The 16,997-nt window shown below is 36.1% G+C and overlaps 1 pseudogene; it reads right to left on the bottom strand.

The window, feature by feature from the left end:
• LOC129872409 (B3 domain-containing protein REM20-like) overlaps window positions 1-8,979 on the bottom strand; it is a 52,726-nt pseudogene extending 43,747 nt beyond the window's left edge.
• Between the last annotated feature and the right edge of the window lie 8,018 nt (window positions 8,980-16,997).

Below are 16,997 nucleotides of genomic sequence, written 5' to 3'. Positions count from 1 at the left end.
TTATAGCGCCAAGGCCATATTTTTGGGGTTCTAGAAATTTGGCTTGAAAAACCCTACACAACTTTTAGTGGCGCGCCGCGCTAGAGACCAAACTACTGAGGCATGTTTCTGGCACGATAATGGCGCGTCGCGCCACTGCGGTGCCAAGACCAGTTTTCCAGCAACTACAACCCAGGCCTGAAAATCCCTACTGTGCTACTTCGTCTTAGGATAGTCATATCTTTTGATTCCGAACTCCAAAAATTACATTCTTGGTGGCGTTGGATAGAAGACTCGACGACCTTTAATTTGATGGGTTGTGGGCCACTCAGATTGTTGTCTTTCAACAGATAGGGTCATTTGAAGTCGACCCCATGCACGAACTCATCCTAACTTAGCCACGACGAACCTTTTTGGGCTTAGCTCGGTCCTAGGGGTCCCTTGTGACCCCACATCACATCCAACACTCTTTAATTTCCCAGGGACTCATCTTAACTCAAGCACATACTTCAAAATAAATACGATTGACCCTACACGTGTACAAGGAAGGTCCAAATTTTTGGGAGAAATTTTGAGGGGTGTTATAGTATCTTCCGAATGTAGGGGAGGAATCACCAATATGCTGGGTGTGAACATATCCTCAACGGTGTGCCTATTGATGATTTCTTAAACCTGTCTCTGTATCATGAAATGATGCAGGTCCTAATGGATGTCAGTACGTGGAATGTATGAGTATGTAATATGGCAGAATAAAACACACATCAAGGTAGAATAGTATCAGTTCAGATATCTTAAATCAGAAAGATAAGAGAGACTCAATCAAGGAGTTATAAGTCTAAAGTAAGAACTCAGTTTAGACAAAGACCAATCATATGTAATCCAATCCAATCATATACAATCCGATCCAATCCAATCATATACAATTTGATTCAATCCAATCATATATAATTCGATTCAATCCAATCATATATAATCTGATCCAATCCAATCATATACAATCTGATCCAATCTAATTCAATCGTATACAATCTAATCACATACCATCCAATCCAATCCAATCATATACCATCCAATCCAATCATGTACAATCCAATTTATTTAATCACATACTATCCAATCCAATCCAATCATATACAATCTAATCACATACAATTTAATCCAATCCAATCATATACAAAAAGTCAAAGGACTCAACTTAATAGATATGCAAATTAGAATTTAGTAATGTTATACAATCTGACTCAATCATCTACAATCTCAATCAAACCAATCATATCGTACACAATCCACTCAATTTGGGAGTTTCTCTAACCGATAAACATCACCAATGAGCCAGTGATGTACAACAAGCTGATGTTGTTGCCACGTCTGTCCATACATCGTTAGGGTATGATTGAATCAACACATCATGGATCCAATAATCAGTCAAGTCTTATCATTTCAGGAAAATGAAATAGGGAAACATCCGACTTTAACGGTCCGATCCCTTCCTACGTTGGCTACGTAGTTCATGGGATTCAAGTATGGACTATACTCATACCCAATTCAGTGCTCAATACTCCTCCCAAGACTCAATATGCTCATATCTATCAAGTGAGTAAAATACTCAAAATACTCATTTAGTCTCATTGGACTCTTTCAAAACTCAATCAATCTGGTCTCATTGGACCCTTCTTAAAACTCAATCAATCTGGTCTCATTGGACCCTTTTCAAAACTCAATCAATTTCAAGCATCACTTCATTTAAGACATCCAAAATCATGCTTTCAAACTCAATTAATGAAGTAAGTATTAAATGCATTTAAAACATTATTTTAACCCCTCAACTCTATCTCAAAATAGATATTTTAATGTAAAAATGTTCAACTCATGTATATTCAAAATACTCATACTCAAAATAATAATTAAGAGACCTTTCAAACTCAACTCATGCTCAAACTCTTTCTAAATCAAAAATGAAAATAATCATTCTTTAAGCTCAAAATAGTATATAAATATTTTATGCAAAACGTTCATAAATCATTTTCAAAACTCTTTCTCAAACAATCATTTATACTCAAAATCCCCATAAGACTCCAATCAAATAGAATTATGCAAATCATATCATGTAGTCACATTAGACTCCAATCCATTTCATCTCAAAACATCATCATCAACATAACCTCCTCATTAATCATTTTAAATTTTTATAAATAAACATCATTCACTTCATCATCAAACATCTTGCTCCAAAATCCCCATTAGCCCAGAATTTATGACAAAACTGAAATCTCATCTTGGAATTATGTGAATGAATACATGAATCCATACTCTCAACAAAACCCAACTCAAGAATATCATTAACACATATTAATAATATTCTAGGATTTAGGAAAAATCCAGAAAAACATTCATAAAAGGTTCAAGTCTTTCACAATTTCCATCCAACACGTCTATGGGCATATGGAAGAACTCAATCCATATTTTAGGTTAGCCTTACATACCTAGAATGAAGACCAAATCAATGATTTAATGGCCTTACTTTAAGAAATTAAATTCTAACTCTTCTTCTCTTCTCCAATTCTTGCTCTCAATGTTCTTGGATGTTTTTTAGAGAGAAAACTCCTTAGAAACTGATATGGGGCAGAGATTAGCCTTAAAAACGCGTCCAAGATCATATATCTATTATTAGGTAATTTTCCCAAGATTCCCTTCAAAATCTGGAAAACTGGACAAGTCAGTGACACGTCCACGACGCATACTTATCACGCACCTTTCTGGTCGACAAAAAAACAAAATTTGGAAAAACTGGGCAACTCCGCGATAGGTCCATATCGCGAACTTATCACGCACCTCTCTTTTCGACTAGGCATAACCTTTTACTCCAAACTCCAAAAAATAAAATCTTGGTGGCGTTGGAAAGAATAGTCAATTAATTTGATAGGTTATGGGCCACCAATTCATTATATTCTAGGAGATATAGTCATTTGAAGTTGACCTTTATACGAACTCATACGAAAACATAGCCAATAGAAATTCTTTGGACTCGGCTTGGTGTTAAAGATCCCTTATGACCATAAAATACATCTAATACAGTTCAAATACTTAGGAATTGATCCTAACTCATCTGTACAACTAAAATTCATCGAGTTCGATACTACACGCAAATGAAGAATAGCTTAAGTCTTGGCCAAAAAAATTGGGGTGTTACAAATTAGGCCCCCATAAGTCCAGCCGAGATATTTATGCGCATGTTAAGTAAAACCCGGATGGACCCCCATAAGCCAACCGAGTACGCATAATAGCTAAAACTACCATGGCTAGGAACCAAGAATCTGTGATGCCAAGAACCGAAGAACCGTGTCATTTCCAACCCACAATCTCTAATAATCGATGAACTAGGAATGCTTTAGGGGTCGTGGCCAGGACTGAGACCCAGACAGTCGCCCGAATATTCAATGTGGCCAAGGCTAATACTGCGTACCCATATGCTTTCCATAATACATTGGTATGATCGAGGCTGGGGTTGGGTACTCAAATTCTCACTGTAACACATTGGTACGATCGAGGCAAGATTTGGGTACTCAGATGCTCTCCGTAACACATAAGTACGATAGAGGCTAGGTACCCAAATGCTCGTCATACTAGCAAGCCGGTAGAGGCTGGGGCTGGGTACCCAAATGCTCCTCGATAAACATTTAGAATGAAGGTCGGGGCTAGATACCTGACGTTTTAAGGTAATATTCTCCTTTCTAAGTGGATGATAATAGTTCCGAGAATCTCCTTCCTAATGAGTGAACTGATAAGCCACCAAACCTTGGATCAGAGCTGAACCCAATTTCTCCCAAAGTCTAGTATCACCAACGCATCTCAAAAGTCACAATCATGCTGAGTTATGGATGAGGGTGACCCTAAGATCAAGGTTACCGCCTTGCTATGGCCAAACTGCCAGGCACTAGTCGCTGCACCTTTCTACAAGGATCTAAGCCCGCCAGAGAAACATCGGGGCCTCTAAAAGAAGTTTACAACCTATACTAAGGCTAACATACTCCACCATGTCAACAACATAAGCATTCAACTCCTCTTACAATGCTAACAAATAGCAGAAAGGAACACACGCTTACAATTACCCAAAAAACCCAATAAAAACCTAAACATGATTTCTGACACCTAAGATATAAAAATAAGCTATCCAACCCATATTCCATCATTTTCAACATGCTTTCACACATTCCAGCTTAACTCACCAGTAGGCCGATCACACGCACTTCAAATCACTATGTTAGAAGTTTTCTTTTTCGAACGACCTTAGAATGTTGTCACACTGTCAAAAACATAGTCACAACGTCTTTATGGTTATTTAAACACTAATTTTATAAATTTTGGAGATAAAGAAATTCGAGGTCTAAAACAGAAATTGTGGGACCTGATTCTGAAATTCTGAAATTGACCCCAAAAATAGGTTCTAAACAGCACCCCATGCTCAAGGAGGAAATTACTACACAATTCTGGATGGAAAAATAACGCGAGACGATCATGCAACAAGATTCTCATAATTCGAGCTAAAGAAATGAAAATGGTAGCCTCTTTGATTAGAAATTTTTCACAAACAAAACCCCCACAATCCAAAGTAAGCATACTACGATGTTCCTTGCGAAAACCCCCACAACTTAGCCTCAAATATTACTGAAAATGAAGCTCAAATGATCATTATACAATCTCCCAAAGTTCAACAAAATATCAATCCGGACTAAGATCAATGGCTAATTTCATAAATTTACCTCACACGAATCCTCCCCGAAGGATTTTGAGCTTACCAACGGATTCCCCACAAAATTATCTTGAATTAGACCTTTAAATCGCTAAATGTGAGCTTGTGTTGAAGGAGAAATCAAAGTTTGAAATGAATAGCTATGGCTGATTTTCTTCCTTGGTGCCTTCGCAAGCGCGAAGCTTTGACCTCGTGATCGCGATGACCAGAAAGTAGTCAATGGTTTATTTCTGTATTTATTTCATTCTCTCTCCTTCTCATATTTGCTATTATTATTGTCATCTTCCGCATTCTTTGCTTCTGTGTGATAGCTCGCTGTCTCAGGCTCCGCGATATAGGTTAGGCTTACCTACTAGTGGGATATAGTAGGTGCTATCATGACTTGAGAAATTGGGTCGTGACAATGATCTATTAGTTTTCCATCTTGATTTACTTTCACATTTATTCCTTATTTGGGTTTTAGGTTGATTAGTCGAGGTGGGACCATTTTTTGATCCTGACATACGTGATTTATATTTTGGGTCTAACCTTCTGAAAATACTCTTATGGGTTTTTAATAAGATTTTTAAAAAGTTTGGGAAGGAAGAGTAGAATATAATTCTTTCCTATGAAATATACTTTTGATAGAGATTGGGATGAAATTTACCATGTGGCAGCATGCTATTGGGTTTGATCTTTTTTGATTTATCTTTTAAAAATTACAAACAACAAAATACTACCTAAATATTAAATACAAAAAAATAAAAATACCATATTTTTAATTTTTCTTTTTATTCGTAAATCAAATATAAAAGTATTGTCTAAAAATCATGACTATTTTTGTATTTTTCAAATTTCTCAAGATTTTTTTTTTTAAAATGAAATAAAGGTCAAAAAATTAACTTTTACACTAAAAGAAAAAATCTAATGCTAAAAAGGTGTAAATATTAGGCAGGGTCAAAAATCATGTGTCTACAAACATAATAGAACCAGACACAAAATCTATCTAATTACAGAAAATAGTATACCCATTTCTCTTTTGCTTTTTGTTTTTGATAAGGCATAAACGCAGAGTTTCTTAATCAATACACGTCGTACATTATCTTTAATTCATTTTGAATTGAGACTCGAACTTGATAACTTCTACACCTCAAAATGAAGTGTAGTACAGTCGTAACAATAATAAATTCAATAAATATTGGGGTCGATCCCACGTGGAGTACACGTGCGTCAAGCTGTCAATGATTACAAATTTGATAAATTCCTAAGATTTTCTTCAAATAAAAGAGTGACTGATTTATTAATTCTAAAACTAGACTACATTCTAAGCTAGGAATTTAATAGGACACTTCGAATTCAAGAAAATATGACCCTTTTTAAGGGGCGAGAGTTGTAAATAAGCAAGATAAACTAATATCCGTTCATATCATAAATGCCATAAGAGTCCACAACCTCATCAAATGGGTTTAGCTACTCATACTTGAAATAAAAAATACAAGATAAAATGTGTTACAGAAATATTGTGGGCTAACTATCACACAATCACAAGAATATAAAATAGAGAGGAAAAATAAGACAAAGATTTAACGAGGTTTGGTTAGGTCTAATCCTCCAAGCAAAAGCAGATAGAGTTTTCCACTATGAAAGAAAAAGAATCTTACAATCCTTTAGATCCCCAAATATATCCCATATATATAGATCCCAAGTAGCCTCAAACCTATGATAAAAAGGTTCTCCTAATCCTAAAATGACAATATATTCATTTTCCAATTCTATTAGGACAAATAGTTTCCTCAACCAATAGAGATTGTGAGTATTCTAAAATATACAAGGAAAAAATTTAAGACATAATTAAAGAAATGTAAGAACAAAAATAATTATAGATTAAACAAAGAAGAAGATGGAAACTTGTTGTGTCCAAACAAACACACAAGTGTTCGTAGTCATACACGTATTGTAGGATCTCAAGTGCACATATCGTACCCAAAACAACTTGTCAATTAACTATTTACAAAGAAAATATCCTACACGTATTGTACGATCTCAAGTTTGTAGTCTCTCACTACATCAGCCAAAATGTACTACAGATAGGGAAACAAACTTTGTTAAATGTGAATACAATAAGATTGAGCTATAAAACCATTCACTAAAAGAGTTGTAGGTTTATAATTACCAGGTGATCTCTCCTATTTGGTCGTATTTTTGTTACAAAGTAAGGATTTTTTGGCTAAGTTACACGTCCACTTCTGAATATATCTGTAGAAATTTTTTCATGGGGATCATTCACCTTGCCAGCACTGGTTCTTTTGCATTCAACTAAATCAAAAACGTTTAACTGGTTAGGTTCACAAATAGAAATCACATGAAACTTCAGAGTTGCGCTTTCTATTTTATTTTACAGGGTTGTGTTTTATTGAAATTGACTTTAAGAAAGAAACTAGACTTTTGACACATATCAGAGGTTTTAGAAAATGATATTTAACTTCATTATTTTCTCTATTATTTCAAAAACTAACAAAAAGTTCCCTTAAAAGGTTCACTTTGTCGATTGAACCTTTTCAAAAACCCTTTAAAACTTATAGACTTAAATATATGACATTTCTATGAATACAAGATCATGTTAAAATATTCAAAGATGTCAATCTTGCAGTAACATACTAACAAGAGACGAATTGAATTAGATATAAAATGAAATAAAGTAGTACATCTATAGATCTGTAATTAGTGTTTACCTTTTGAACATGGCGTCTGTTTGATAAATATGCCAGCCCTTTCATTATCTTACTCCTCCTCTTTTTTGTATTCATCCTCTTCATCGTCATCATCATCTTCTTTCTCTTCCAAATATATGCATTTTGAACATGGTGCCTTTTCAGTCTCTTCTCCCTCTCTCCCCTCCTCTTGTTCTTCTTCCTCTTCCAGATGGATGCAATTTGAAGGTGGCACATTTTCTGTCTCTTCATATTCCTCGTCTAGATCATCTTCTTCTTATACCACGTTATCCTCATCACTATCATTAGAAGATGAACTGTTCGAGCTATCTCTGGCCCAAGTATTCTCCTTAACTACATACTCTTTTGATGGTCAACATTCATTTCTTCCTCATCCTCCTCCTTCATAGCAAATTTTAAACCTCCATCTCCTTTCTTTTAACATCATGTTCTTCCAAGTAGTTTAAAGTCAAAAAATTTAGTTCCATCATAGTCAAAAATAATAAAGTCTCCAAACTCTACGATGTTGTCTTCAATGAATTTATCCCATCCATGTTCAGAATAAATATGTTTTATTGATTTTGTTACTCCTACAGGGCACATATTTCCAACCTATCCCTATGGGAAACATTCCTAGGTAGCATTCCATTCTTGTAATCTATATAACCTGTGGGAAGTTTCTGTGAAAGAAAAAAAAGTTCGACTATTGAAAAAATAAATTTAGAGCAACACGAATTTCTTTAAATAAGTTTGACCATATCATAACTGCAGCCAATTTTAGATAAAAAATATTTCAAATAAACTCAAAGTTTGAGATTTTTAAGGTTGGACTTCAAGAATGTAAGCAACCATACATTTGGACCCCCATGCAGGTGTTCGAATGCAGCCACACTTTTCTCCACAACAACTCCAAGGCTGTTGGCTACTATAGCTCCATATACTTCCTCTCCTTTCAGCCTCCTTAACTGGTAATCATGATACTGATACAAAGGCACACTTCACCTGGATTTACTTGGTACGACAAGACTAAAAAGAGCAAAGATGAAAAGAATTTCCCATCCCATGCGAGATAGAAGTTTCGTATACTTGTTCTTCTTCAATGTAGCTATGTCTGGTATGTAGCATAGTTGGAATAGGACTAGTGTAGGTTACTTTCCTTTTTTCTCATGGAAGGGGAGAGTCTCCCTCATTTATGCTTTCACTTTTTACTTTCTCTCCCCTTATTCAAAGCACAAATTTTCTAAAAGAATAAATAGAAAATGTTTCAAGAAAAAGAATCAACAACAATCATAGATTAAATACATGAATATAAGAACATAAAAAGAGGATGAAAGGGAAAGTACATTTAAAAAGTATAAAAATACCACAAGGTATATCCAAGTTTTGCAGATCTAAATCTTAACAACGCCTTCCCCTCCCTATATATATATGCTGCCACATCTACAAAAAGAAAAAAAAATCAATAATCAAAGTCCCATCAAAGACCATGATAAGAGGTAGTCTCACAAGTCGTTTTGCACTGATTTCTGGGATGAAAACTTTGAAGAAGCCCTTTTCCATGTTCTCTTTGGTTTCAAACTTTAGAAGGATATCATAATTGAAGGTACAACCTTTTTACCCTATAAGCTTCTTTATATTAAAGGAAAAAAATATAAAAGAGAAGAAGATTACAAAAATTTGAACATTCTTATATATTGACCATTTGTATATTTCCTCTTGTCATGTAGTCTTTTCTAATTAAAAAAAATAGTTCTTTATTACGTAAGGATAGGCGGAGGGGAAATGAGGTAAGAGATTACGAGGTGGAGAATTGAATCCACAACAATAAAGTAAAAATTCAAGTAGTCAACCAATTGAGCTAATGAGATTCCACTTTAGTTAGGTAGATAATGAAGATATAGTTATCGTTTTTCCTCTCATGTAGCCAATGTAGAATATTAACTATGGAGAAACGTGATGAATTATTGCAAGTGAGATGAACTTTTCCTTAATTGGAAATATAACAATTATAACTAATCTGGTGACCCAATAAAAGAAAGCAATGCTACCATCAACGTAATCATAACTGATGCGATAACTTCTAAATCATACTTGAAATTTAGAAATTCAAAGTGAAACTGTGTTGTAAAAAAATAAATATATTTGATTGCTAATTTTATTTTGTGTGATTGTTTATTCTCTACGTCTTCATCTTTGATTGCTTCTCTCGACTTTATATCTATACCCAAAATAATGAAGGAGGCTTTCAATTATTCTGAATAGTCCAATGCAATGCTTGAGATAATACATTTCTTAGAGGAAAATTACACGTGAGATTTGGCAGATTTACCTAATAAAAAGAAACGATGGGATGTAAGTGGGTGTTCACAGTTAAAGCTAATCCAAATAGTTCTGTAGCAAAACTTACAGCAAAACTTGTGACTAAAGAGTATACTCAAACTTATGGGGTAGATTATAGGTATGTATATGTTATATACTTAGGTTTGGTGGTATAACAAAAATGTGCAATTAACAGGCATACTGCATGCATTTCTGATATTACTGAGTGTATATTTGTATTTTTATCAATGGTGGAGCATACCGCTAAAACTGGACAACGCCCACTTTTGATAGTATATATAAAAAATGATTCTAATCTAGTTCGATTGGTACATAAATAAGCAATAAAATTATATATTGACACCTACACTTTTGGTTTTTTATTTCAATCGCACTCAAAAAGTAGTTATTTTAATAACCCAAATCGATCATTGAATTAAAGGGCAAAAGAAATTATGTGCTAGAAGGATCAAATTGTCACGCCCCGGGAGGATACCCAAGACGTGGCCGGCACTCAAAAGCCATTTCTGGCCTTCAAGCGAACCACTTCATCCAGTCACACATTCATTCAATTACATTCTATCAGCGGAAGACTCTATTATAGGACTATTATCCATATTCTAGGGCACTATCAAATCAATAATCAGCTAGAATAAAACTAGTCAAAACGGACAATTCAACACTTCCACACTCTAGTCTATGAAGCCTCTATCGGCAATCCAGAAAGTGCCAATGACAAGTCCATGGCTACCAACAATCAAAATAAAGGAAACAAAACAAATCTATAAAGATAATCTCGGTAACCTCCGGAAATAGGGAGGACTCACCGACTAGCTGGAAGTGAGGAAATCTTTAATGGTGCACCGGTTGATGATCTCTAGTACCTGTCTCTGCATCATAAAATGATGCAGGCCAAATGGCGTCAGTACACGGAATGTACGAGTATGTAAAATGGCCGAATGAAACAAACATCAAGGAAGAATCAAATCAACTCGAAATCTCAACTCAAGAGAAAGAACAACTCAATCAAGTGTCCTAAGTCTAAACAGGGATATGATTTAGACGGGACCAATCACATACAATTCAACCCAATCCGACAACCATCACTTATGAGCCAGTGACAGTACAACAAACCGACGTTGTTGCCGTGTCCGTTCATACTTTGCCAGGGTATGAATGAATCAAACACTTATGGATCCAATCCAACCAAGTCCTATAATGTCAGGACAATAATTTTGGGGAAACATTCGACTTTAACGGTTCAATCCCCTCCTACGTTTAGTGACGTAGTTATTGGATTCGAGTTATTACTTACTCTTACTCAATTCGGTGCTCGATACTCCTCCCAAGACTCAATGCTCATAAAACTCCATCCAATCAACTCAATCAAATCATATCGACAAGTCTCATTTAGAACCTTGTCAAATCATCAATTCTATCACAATCAAACCTCTTCCAATCATACTATTTGCTCAATCTCAATCGTATCTTTCATGAGTAGTTAAATATGCATTTATAAAAATATACAAACCTATCGAATATCTCCTCTATTCATTTAACAAATCCTTTGGGACTCGTCACAACTCCAAGATTCTAAATCAACAATTCAAGATGAGCAACATATTTAAGAAAATTAACATAGTTAACATAATCAACATAGTTAAGAAAATCAATAAAGTATGTTTAATAACTCATATCCATCGACTCATACAAACATGAAGATTTTAGAAATTTCTTGACTCAATAACATCAACATAACAAGAATCAAATTAATAGATGAAAAGATTCATTTGGACATAAGTCTATCAAGAAACTCCATTCTTATGAACATTTAACCTCAAAGAAGGTGTAGGGAACATGGGTGGACTCAACCCATGCTTTGAGTAGCCTTACATACCTTGTCAAGACTTTGAAGAAACCTTGATGTTAGGTCTTCAATAGAAGGCTTGAATTCTTGAAGTTCTTGAAGGCAATCCTTGTTGGAAATGGATTTGAAGGAGAAGAGAGGGGATTTCTAGGGCTTTTTGGGAGAGGCAATGGACTGAAAATTATGGTCCAAATCGTGATCAAATCAGTGCATATATAATTAGGGAAAATGTCCAATTTGCCCTTCCTCAAAAAAATGGAAAAAAATAGGTTAAAATCTTCCTGGCGCTATAGTGGCGCGCCACGCCAATGCAGTGCCAAGTCGAATATAAGATTAAAACCTGCACATCTGATAGTGGCGCACCGCGCCAAGGACCAAACTACTGAGGCTATTTTATGGCGCTATAGTGGCGCGTCGTGCCCTTACAGCGCCAAGCCTAAGTTTTCTGGGTTCTGGAAAATAGGCTTAAAAACCCTACACATCCAATAGTGGCGCGTCGCGCCAGGGACCAAACTACTGAGGCTGGTTCCTGGTGCTATAGTGTTGCGTCGCGCCACTGCAGCGCCAAGCCTAGGCTTCCTGCAGTTACAACCGAGGCCTGAAATTCCTGCAGTACTAGTTCTTCTTAGGATAGTCATAACTTTTGACTCCGAACTCTAAAAATTACAATTTTGGCGGCATTGGAAAGAAGACTCAAAGAACTTTAATTTAATAGGTCATGGGCCACCCAAATCGTCATATTTCAAAAGATATAGTCGTTAGAAGTCGACCCCTTATACGAACTAATTCTAAAATTTAGCCAAGACAAATTCTTTGGACTTAGCTTGGTTCTAGGGATCCTTTGTGACCCTACATCACCTCTAACACTCTTCAATTACTTGGGAACTCATCTTAACTCACACATACACTTCACAATAGTCGAGTTCGATCCTACACGCACGCGAAGAAGGGTCTGAATCATAGTGAAAATTTTTGGGCGTGTTACACAAATATACTTCTGAACTTTCCCAAAAGGGTCAAATATACCCATATATGAATTTTATTATAATAATAAAAACAATTATAAATATTTTTTTACTTTCGTCAGCTGAAAAGGTATATTTGGGAAATTTATGTAATGGTAACGGTATGTTTGAGCCACGTTTTTTAATAAGGAGCATATCTAACTTAGAGTGGGTTCGGAGCGCAGGTGTTCGGCTTCGAGGTAGGCTACATCTCCCCCTTTTGACTGAACTCTCTTAGATATCGTGTAGTATATTTTACATGTGACTTAGGTGAGTATTTTATAATTAGATATGCATTTATAACATCCCACAAACATAACAAACCATTCCTCTCCTCATTTGTCACCTCCTTAGGACTCATCACAACTCTAAGATTTTTAAACCAACAATTCAAGAGGAGTAACACATTTAAGGAAATTGACATATTCAACATAATCACATGATTAAGGAAATCAACAAAGCATATTAACAACCCATCTCCATCAACTCATACTAACATGAAGGTTTTAGAAATTTCTTAGCTCAACAACATCAACATAATAAGAATCAAAGTAATCGGAGGCAAGACTCATACAAACATAAACATATCAAGAAACTCCATTCTTATGGACATCTAACCTCAAATAAAGAGTAGGGCGCATGGGTGGACTCAACCCATGCTTTGAGTAGCCTTACATACCTTAGAGAAGACTTGAAGAAAATCTTGATGTTGGGTCTTCAATGGAAAACTTGAATTCTTGAAGATCTTGGAGGCACTCTTTATTGGAGGAGGATTTGGAGAAGAAGAAGAAGAAGAAGAGAGGGAAATGTTAGGGCTTTTCGAGAGAGAGAGAGAGGGACTGAAAATGGTCCCAAAAATGTCCCAAGGCTGTGTATATATAATTTCGGGAAATACCCAAATTGCCCTTTCTCCAAAAATCTGGAAAATAGGCCAAAAACACTCTTAGCGCGATAGTGGCGAGTCGTGCCACTACAGTGCCAAGTCGAATAGGCTTAAAAACCTTGCAACCAAATAGTGGCGCATCGCGCCAGGGACCAAACTACTAAGGCTTGTTGCTGGGGTGATAGTGGCGCGTCGCGCCCTTACAACGCCAAGTCCAAGTTTTCTGGGTTCTGGGAAAATAGGCTTGAAAACCCTACACACCTCGTAGTGGCGCGCCGCACCAGGGGCCAAACTACTTAGGCTTGTTCCTGACGCGATAGTGGCGTGTCACTCCACTGCAGTGCCAAGCCCAGATTTCCAGCAGTTGCAATCCAGGCCTAAAATTCCTGCCGTGCTAGTTCGTCTTAGGATCGTCATATCTTTTGACTCCGAACTCCAAAATTTACATTCTTGGTGGCATTGGAAAGAAGACTTGATGACCTTTAATTTAATAGGTCATAGGCCACCCAGATTGTCATCTTTCAAAACATAGGGTCATTAGAAGTCGACCCCTTATACGAGCTCATCCTAAAACTTAGCCACGTCGAATCTTTTGGACTTAGCTTGGTCCTAGGGGTCCTTTGTGACCCCACATAACCTACAACACTCTTCAATTACTCAGGGACTCATCTTAACTCATGCATATACTTCACAATAATTGAGTTTGACCCTACACGAATATAAGAAGGGCCCGAATCTTAGGGAAAATTTGTTTGGGGGGGTGTTACAATCATACCCGGACCGTCATGGCTCGGTGAATAATTATAGCATAATAGAATCATACTTATTTCAAAAGCATACCAAGAGGAATGAAGGATAGCTCTATTTACTCATGCCAAAGACATGCCAAGAGAAAGGAGATAGCTTCACATACTTCTTATGGATTACTCTTACCCACGTTTGCCTCATCGTCTTTTGAACCTATTTTACATGAAAGTAATAATAAGGTTAATAAACTTTCACTTTCCAATTTCCAACTCTACAACCAAGTATCCATTTCCCTCGACTGGTTTATTACTAGTTTCGAAGTTACCAAAAATCGGGCAGCATCTCCCTTATAACTTTCCCTATCCAACTGCTAATATTAGCAGCCGTATTACCAACAACAACCAGCATCAATATATACAATCACATCACTTCACCATTACTCAATACAACTCCAACTAACTTCTCAAAACTACGATACCAAAATAGAGTTTTTAACCTTTATTTTGTAAAATCTTTAACAATATGAAATGGAGGATCGTTTGGCTTCAACCAGAAGAAACCACACCCTTTTTAAAACACCTTCCATCCTTTCAACATACAACCAAACCATCTACAACTGCAGCACCACAATCGCAACACACTACTCGACTTCGATTTCACTATAACGACTTCAATTTAGTTTGTTTCTAACGTCAAGCATCCTTATGATATTTTTCCACTTAGAAAATTATTTAAGACATGTAATATACCTCATAAAATCATCATAAACTCCAATTTGAAAGGGAAAACCTTACCTTTCCCGAAACTCCCAAAACTCACCTCGGAAGTACCTTTTAGAGCGACTAAAACTTTGTGGCTGCTTGTTGTCCTTTTGTTGCTTCCCCAAATCATAAATTTATATTATTAACACTTTCATATCAACTTGGTATACCCTATTTAATTATTTCACGGAATGAAATCGGAGACTTACCATTTTTTCCTTCAAATCCGTAGCCTTCTTTCTCTCTTAGCTTAGGGTTTCTCTTCTCTTTTTTTCTCTAGAGTTTTCTTGAATTTTGGAGATAAGAATGACCTTTTTTTTATAAGGATGATCATAAACATATATATATGCAATCTTAGGAGGTGACACGTGTCAACCCCTAAGTGGTGACATGTGTCAAGCCCTCATTGGGCCAACACACCACCTCCTCCAACCATGAGCTGCCACATGGTATGTGGGGTCCACCCCTTGCTCCAGCTTCTGCCACATGGAACTTCCATCTGCTTCCACATGGCACTCTCTCATGCTGCCATGTGTCACCTTCTTTTCCTCTTCGTGGGTTCGTAATCTCATCTTATTTTATGAACCTATGTAATCCTTGCTATGTAAGCTTGGTATGTACTCAAGTAGCTTAAGTATGTAATATTTCCAAGTTGGTAGTTTACGTAAGTAAGTCGAGTCCTACGACTTATTACTTGGCCTCCAACTCCTTCCAGATTCTTATAACCGTATTTCCAATCTTCCCTACTATGGGGCGTCACATTCTCCCTTCCTTAGAGTTTTTTGGTAGCGTTATAGATTATCCGGCTCACATGGTAACTTCTAAGAAGCTTAAGAACCTTTCAAGAAACTTAAGAAGCTTGAGATCTTAAGAATGCGTTCCAAGGTACAAAAGTACGGGGTATAACAGTAACCATTTAATAGAATTGCAAAAAATATTAACAAACATTTGCCGGGAAAAAATAAATTCATAGTTTTTTCATCTGAATATATAAAGTTTTGCTGGAATATTTGAGACGTAAATCTACACGGGAAAAGAGAAAAGAAATAGAAGAAGAATTGTAGAGGGTGAGAGAAAGAGAGAGGTGGAGGGGTTATGGTGGGTGTGCATGTATGTGTAAAAAAGATGGTGGAAATGGTGATGAGAATAGTTGCATGGGAGGAAAATATTGGGATGGGGAAGAAGACGTCTATTCCCTTCTTCTTTTTTTAATTAATATAGTTGTATAAGTTAGGGAAAACATAATTATTTTCAATAGCTTTATGCGTTTATAGAGAGTGAATGTTGAGTTTTGAAGTTTTGAGGATTAACAAAGAAAGATGGAATATGTCAGTTAGTGTGTTTCCAAGGTGCAATGTCACAAGCAACTAAGATTCAGTATATCTTTGCAAGATAAATAAACAAAGGAAAGCAAGAATCAAGAAATGGATAAAGGTGAATTTTGATAAAGTCAAGAAGGAAGATAAAGAGCGAATAAATGAGTTGGAGTTCAATTACAACTCAAGAGAATCAAGAAGTTTTAATTAAAGAAGGAGTCTCACTTGAAGAAGAACGCTAACTCAAGAGAGGTTGAGTCAATGGGGAGTTGCACGGGAAGAAAAACTTTATTAAGAGGTGTGCATAAATATAGGAGAAGTCGTCCATAAGACTCACGCACTTATAGAGGAAAAACGGGCAATTGATAGATTGACTTTGTATGTCACCCGAGAACAAGAAAATAAAATCGGAAATTATGATCCATTATCTTACTAAAATACCTTCCGAAATTATTTCTTTTCATAAACTAATTCAATAACTTACCGCATCAGTTATGATTACGTTGATGGTAGCATTGCTTTCTTTTATTGGGTCACCAGATTAGTTATAATTGTTAAATTTCCAATTAAGGAAAAGTTCATCTCAGTTGCAATAATTCATCACGTTTCTCCCTAGTTAATATTCAACATTGGCTACATGAGAGGAAAAACGATTACTATATCTTCATTATCTACCTAACT

This window comes from Solanum dulcamara, chromosome 2 (genome assembly GCF_947179165.1).
Source record: "Solanum dulcamara chromosome 2, daSolDulc1.2, whole genome shotgun sequence".
Classification (NCBI taxonomy): Eukaryota; Viridiplantae; Streptophyta; class Magnoliopsida; order Solanales; family Solanaceae; genus Solanum; species Solanum dulcamara.
Note: the sequence above shows the minus strand (reverse complement) of the source record. Positions and strands in the feature narration are given on the sequence as shown.